At 41.2% G+C, this 5,259-nt stretch overlaps 1 non-coding gene across 1 annotated transcript; it reads left to right on the forward strand.

Annotated features, from left to right (window-relative positions):
- The first annotated feature begins 4,725 nt into the window (after positions 1-4,725).
- Positions 4,726-4,807, forward strand: TRNAS-GCU (transfer RNA serine (anticodon GCU)). The gene has a single exon. It is a non-coding gene; the product is annotated as a tRNA-Ser (tRNA).
- Positions 4,808-5,259: the final 452 nt, after the last annotated feature.

Genomic DNA, 5,259 nt, shown 5'->3' on the forward strand with positions numbered 1-5,259 from the left:
TCCTGATTAGATTCAGACTATGCATTCCCCAGTGGATTACTACGTAGATAATGCTGTGTGCTTCTCAAAGTATCATACCTGGAGGCAGGTAAGGACTATCTGTCACTCATTGGTGAGGTTAATTTTGATCCCTGCTTTGTAGGACAGTGATTTAAGACTGCAAATATCCTGTTCCTCATCAAAATCTCCCCCAAGATTTAACATGCACAGTCTGAGCAAATCTTTATTATGATTGTTACAGAATAATGATTTTCCAGCTCCAGTCCCTCCACCATATTTACAGTCAGTGCTTGGCATGCTACTAAACAATCATTTGTATGGACTTCTAGTTTTTCGATGGTTTATAATTGATTATGATACTTAACTACTTTGGTGCACAAATAGTCCCAGATTTGGCCACTGGGAGTCCCTTCAAACTGGCTTCCTATGTCTGTTTGAAATGTCTCCATCATTTTTTTGAGTCGTTTTTACTTTCTAAGCCACTCTCTTGTTCACACTCTCCTAGACTGAGTCTGTCCTCATGTCCAGTAAATAAACACCCAACACTGGGATTCTGCTCAACAGAAGTGGATGAGGGAGCTGATGATCAGGGTGAGAATTTGGGCTGGGGAGTTTGTTTTTGTTTTTTTAACTGAGTCCTACCTCCTCTGATATACCCAAAGCAAATAAGGGTAAGGGGGGGAAAATCACAAACATAAACTTGTTGCGTGAAAGAAATCAACAGAGTGTATGATTCCTTTTGTATGAAATTTTAAAACTGCCCAAACTAATGTATGGTATAAGAAGTTAAGTTAGTTCCTGTCTTGTGGGTAGTGGCTAGAAGAGGACAGGAGAAGAGCTTCTGGGATACTGGGAATGTTCTGTTTCTTCATCTGGGTGTTGGTTACACAAATGGGTTCACTGTATGAAAAATTGCCAAGTATAATTTGTGTACTTTTTCTGTATGTTTGTTATACTTCAATATGAAATTTTCAAACACAAGAGCAGTGTTCAGAGATATGTTATTTCAGTCCCTGGGGGGTTCCTCTTCCTGTTTCTGCCTGGGGTTTATCTCCACAAGAGATTTCCCTTCCAAGGTAAAATGTTTACCAAGGATATCATGATTAACCTTGAAGTAAAAGAAAAGAGCAATTCATTACTGTTTCCTGCACTAAGATTTGATGTATAGTGGCTAATACAGAACATCAAGATGTACTATCAAAGTTCAACAAGAATCTTTTTATGTGGGAAAATTAAATGAACTAGTTTTTGGTAAGCTTTTATCTTCAGAGTACTAGAGAATTGTATGTGACCTGAATCCCCTGATTTAGTGTTTCGACACTTAATTGGGAGTTCTCTTTTTTCTCTTTCTGCTTTTTTTTGTTTTTTGTTTGTTGTTGTTGTTTTTGTTTTTCCATTTTGTTCTTAGGCAGACAAGGCAATGAGAAGTGATATCTGGATCGTTTTATTGGCATTTCCCCTCGTAAAATACTCTCAGATCCAAAGGTGGAGTCTTGCCTCTGTCCCTCCAACTTGCAGCTCCCTCTGGAGATGCCCAAACATCCTCAAGATCAGTACTGACAGGGCCAGATTTCAGGTCCATACTCTGCACAGAGCAATGCTCTATAGCATATATTTCTTCCTGTTCAATTTTTCCTCATTTTAACCTCTCCTCAGAAAGTTTTTAAAAGGTTTTAAGAAACCACAAAAGAGGCCTAAGGAGCAAATTAGCAAGATCCCTTTACTCTCCCCAGAGGTCATGCTGGGCAATTCTGCTTTCTGAATGAGAAAGTCCAATGAAACCTAATGTGAGAGAGACATTTTTTCAGGAGCAAACACCACTTGGATTTTGCAATAGAGAACACTGGCCTAGAGAGAAAAGGGAAACAGTATTATCTATTTGTTTACAGAGCCTTGCCACCTGCCAGATTTGGGGGTTGAAATGGCCTTGGAGATGTCTCAGGTGCCTGGGTTGGATATGTTATTTAATCTCTCTAAATCTCAGTTTCTTCACATGTAAACTGAAAATGATAATAGGTATTATTATATTTAATATATATTATATATTATACTATATTTCATGATTGTTGTGAGGTTTAAAGAAGAAATGTATAAAACTTTTATGCACTGGGACCTAGAACAGAGTGTGCTTTTATTATTTGGTGGCTATTCTTGTTGTTGTTGGTATTAAACTGGAACATCTCAGCCTGGAATAATCTAGTTGTATCCCTTTGATAAGCGCCATCTTCCCCAGCTCAGGAATTCCCCATGTCTTTGGGACTGTATATTATTTACTGGTCATAAGGATCTCTGAAGATACAAGGGGAACCACAGGGAAAAATATGACCCCTCTGTGAAATCAATCATATTACAGAAAAATGTTCTTTAAATACTTGTTCTCAGAAAACATGATCTGGATAACAGGCTCACTGCTGTTAGAGAAAATAAGGATCCAGGTAATTTTTCGATGGGAAAAAAGGTTTTTTGTTACCTATGGAAGTAGAAATTTCCAAAACCTACTTTAGGTTAAATTGTTCTTTATGGATTTTTGGCAGGAGAAGGTACAGAGGAAAAAGCTATAAGAGTGGGAAAATAGTGTTCAAGAAGGATTGAAAATAAAAACTAGGGATCACACCAAGCCCCAATACTCTGGCTTTTCAGTGGGAAAACTCACACATTAATAACATTTAGAATGAGAAGAGTAGAGAAAAGAGGAGGACTAATGACTAGATTGAAGACAAAATTAGATGCTGTGCCTGTTTACAGTAAGCATCGTTGTAAAGTTTTCCCTAAATATCTGGGAGATATGCCCAGGAGTTGTATCACTGGGTTCAAAAATATATGTACTGTGTAAGCCAAATTACAGCTGTCAAAGATATCTAGGTCTTAAACCCTGGAACCTGTAAATGTTACCTTATTTGGTAAAGGAGAGTGAAGATATGAATAAATCAAAGGTCTTGGTATGGGAAAATTATCCTGGATTATCTGGATGGGCCCTAAATATAATCACAACTGTCTTTATAAGAGGGAAGCAAAGAAGAAGAAGGCAATGTGTGGACTGAAGCTAGAGGCTACACTGAGGGCTTTGAAGATGGAGGAAGCAGCCACAAATCAAGTAATGCAAAGAATGCAGCTCTAAAAACTGGAAAATTAAAGGAAACGTTCACCAATTATGACTGACTAGAAGCTCTGATGGACCTCCTACTTCCCAACAATTAGCCCCTAGATAGTGCACTCTTTGTGACATTTCTGATCTCACAAAGAGTTGGAGAATTCTCTAGGGAGGTCACTCAAAATAAACAAATATGATATTATATGGGGCCTAAAGTCATTCAGGAGCACGTGGAACACAGGTCAGGGTGACTAGTGATATAGCTCTAGATGTGGGAGCCCTGCCTAGGGGGCCTGGGAATCAGAGCAGTTGGGAGCAAGAAATGCAGGAAGCTGACCTGGATCAGCAGAGGAGCAGGTTATCTTGAAGCCAAACAGCAATAGAAATACAACTGTGGGGATGAATATTTAACATCAGAAGAGCAGAGAAGTGGAGGAACTGAGCCTGGACTTCTCCTTATGGGCCAAAACCTGTAGTGGGAAAGAAGTGGTTCAGGGTATGTTGTATGTTGAAGGTGAGTTTATGAAATTCAGTAAAGGAACGTGAGAGGGAAAGAAGAGAGTCACCCCTGCCAAAGTTGAGAACCGAAGTAGAGATTTCATAGGAAGGAAGGAGCTACAGCATTTGGGCATGTGAGAGTCTTTTCAAATTTCTCTCCAAAAGTCTGCACTAAATATAGAAAAGCAGTTGAACCCTAGTGAGTGAAAGGGGTTTATTGATGCTGAGTTTATTTGAAGTTGTCAAGTTCAGCTTCCTTCTGGGGGTGGGGAGGGTGGGGAAGAATGGTGGTGGTGGTGGAATTGTGGGGGCGAGAGGGAAGGAGTGGATATGGAACTGGTGAAGTGGCCTGCCCGAGGTCACACGGTTAGTGGGACAGAACCACAACAGGACCCAGGCGTCCTGGCTCCTGCACTAGTGAGGATTTCCCCACCTGGCCCTTCTCGGTGTTTGTGGTAGCCACCGTAAATCAATCGTACACTCTAAGACGCCAATCTGCTCTAGAAACAAAACGGCCCGGTCAGGACGCTTGCGGGTTTTCTGCTGATACTTTTTTTCAACCACGTTTTCACCCTTTGCTGTGTGTCGCAGACTGATGAATCCCAAGCCCCAGAGAAGGTAACAAGACCGAAATGAAGGAGTCTTTCAGCAGTCCAGCATATTTCAGAAGCAAATATAAGAACTACAGAGCCAGGTTTTGTTGTTTCCTGGTCTCTCCCAGAAAACCGGAATCCCGGGACGTGTTCTAATCAGGACGTAGGGAATTCGGCCCCTCGAACGCAGAGTGCAGCGGCAGAGGCACCCTACTCTCTGGGAGAACACAGGGCAGCTGACTGGAGCCGCGTCAGCAAATCAGGGTTGAAATCCTGGCTATGTTCATTCATTCTTGTGTTCAACAAGGACCTATGTATTTAAATACCGACATGTACTGGTTTTACCTGTTCATTTTATATGTGCCAAGTAACCGAACCACTCTAAGTGTCATTATCAGTTTTATGGTTGCTGTGAAATGTATATAAAAATATCTGATTGTGAGGACTGAGTCAGGATTAAACCAGAAAGGAAAGGCAATTAGATACAATACGACAGAACGGAACTGCAGTAATGAAGGACATGATTGTATTCCATCATCGTCTGACGAGGTGGCCGAGTGGTTAAGGCGATGGACTGCTAATCCATTGTGCTCTGCACGCGTGGGTTCGAATCCCACCCTCGTCGTGAAGTTCTCTGGACTTTGGCGCCTTCAGGGCGGCCCCTGTGTGAACAGCGCGTTCGTCTCTGACTCCGTTCCTGTTTGTCATGTGAACAGTGCCTGTCGTCATCTCGTATAGCAACTTGCCTCAGGGCGAGAAGTGTACTTATACTCACACGGACTTTTTCGAGAAAGAGGGATATAATAAAACATTGCCTAAAATCGTCCACAGAGATATACACAACAAATGTTGTGTTACACTTGCAGGATATTTTCAGCCTATTTTTAACTGTACTGCAATTTTCACCAAGTTTGTTAATTTAATGTGTCCCCCTCCCCAATAAAATACTTAACCATTACTGAGGATCTCTGGCTTTGAGGAGGAGGGTATGTCTCTGCTTAGAGACAAAACTGAAAATACATCCCACATGACATTTCCTGTTAGATCCAAGGATTCCTCCTTTAGCAGAACAGAAGA

This window comes from Eschrichtius robustus, chromosome 12 (genome assembly GCF_028021215.1).
Source record: "Eschrichtius robustus isolate mEscRob2 chromosome 12, mEscRob2.pri, whole genome shotgun sequence".
In the NCBI taxonomy this organism is placed as follows: Eukaryota; Metazoa; Chordata; class Mammalia; order Artiodactyla; family Eschrichtiidae; genus Eschrichtius; species Eschrichtius robustus.